Source organism: Helianthus annuus, chromosome 2, assembly GCF_002127325.2.
Source record: "Helianthus annuus cultivar XRQ/B chromosome 2, HanXRQr2.0-SUNRISE, whole genome shotgun sequence".
Taxonomy (NCBI): domain Eukaryota; kingdom Viridiplantae; phylum Streptophyta; class Magnoliopsida; order Asterales; family Asteraceae; genus Helianthus; species Helianthus annuus.
Window position 1 is genome coordinate 7,009,875 of NC_035434.2, and position 1,715 is coordinate 7,011,589.

Below are 1,715 nucleotides of genomic sequence, written 5' to 3' on the forward strand. Positions count from 1 at the left end.
CCTAGACCGTTTCGTCATCGTGTTTATCGACGATGTCTTGATCTATTCCAGGTCGAGGGCCGAACATGCGCAACATTTGCGGTTGGTTCTCGAGTTACTTCAGGGGAATCAACTCTACGCCAAGTTCTCCAAATGTGAATTCTGGCTGGAGGAGGTTCAATTTCTGGGTCACATTGTGAATAGTCAGGGTATACACGTTGATCCCGCGAAGATCGAGGCAGTTAAAGGTTGGATTACGCCTAAGAATCCGTCAGAAGTTCGCTCTTTTCTCGGATTAGCAGGTTATTACCGACGATTCATCGAAGGATTCTCTAAGATCGTTGTGCCGCTTACCTCTCTTACCCATAAGGACAAGCCTTTCGTGTGGGGAACCGCACAAGAGACTGCCTTCCAAACCCTCAAACACATGCTGTGCCATGCACCGATTCTTGCACTGCCCGATGGAAGCAATGACTTCGTTGTCTATTGTGATGCCTCGAACCTTGGTCTTGGCTGTGTTCTCATGCAACGAGACAAGGTTATAGCCTACGCTTCTCGACAGCTCAAGATCCACGAGAAGAACTATACAACCCATGACCTCGAGCTAGGCGCAGTTATCTTTGCGTTAAAGATTTGGCGACACTACCTGTATGGTACAAGGTGTACGATCTTCACCGATCACAAGAGCCTACAACACATCTTTAATCAGAGAGAACTCAACATGCGTCAACGCCGATGGGTAGAACTCCTCAACGATTACGACTGCGAGATTCGTTATCACCCAGGCAAGGCGAATGTAGTTGCTGACGCTCTCAGCAGGAAGAATTATGTGCTAGGTGTACGAAATATCCAAGCACAGTACAACCTCGAAGCTCTCATCCGTGAAGCACAACATGCTTGCTTCAACGAGCGTACGTTGAAGAGAGAAAGAATCTATCACGATGGAGCTCATCTCGTAAGCAAAGCCGATGGGATATTCTACTATCTGGACCGAATCTGGGTTCTGAGGAGGACAGATTTGCGAAAGATCATCATGAATGAAGCCCACAAATCCCGATACTCCATTCATCCCGGTGCAGACAAGATGTACCAGGATCTTCGCTACAAGTACTGGTGGCCTGGGATGAAGCGAGATATCGCCCTCTATGTTGGTAGCTGCTTAACTTGTGCAAGAGTCAAGGCTGAACATCAAAGACCTTCCGGCTTACTCGAACAACCGTCGATACCCGTATGGAAGTGGGAGAGCATAGCTATGGATTTCATAACTAAGCTCCCGACCACGCCGTCAGGTCACGACAGCATTTGGTTATAGTCGACCGTCTAACCAAATCAGCCCACTTCCTGCCAATACGAGAAGACTATAAGGTGGCCAAGCTAGCCCAAATCTACACCGACGAGATCATTAAGAATCATGGTACGCCTCGAGACATCATCTCTGATCATGACGCTCGGTTTACCTCGAGATTGTGGGAAACATTTCAAGCGGCTCTTGGTACGACGCTGAATTTGAGTACCGCATTCCATCCACAAACCGACAGACAGACTGAAAGAACGATCCGTACACTTGAAGACATGCTCCGTGCGTGTGTTATTGATTTTGGTGGTAGTTGGAGCAAACACCTGCCATTGGTAGAATTTTCGTACAATAATAGCTAGCATTCCAGCATCCAGATGGCACCTTTCGAAGCCTTGTATGGTAGAAGATGTCGTTCGCCTATTGTGTGGCACGAGATCGG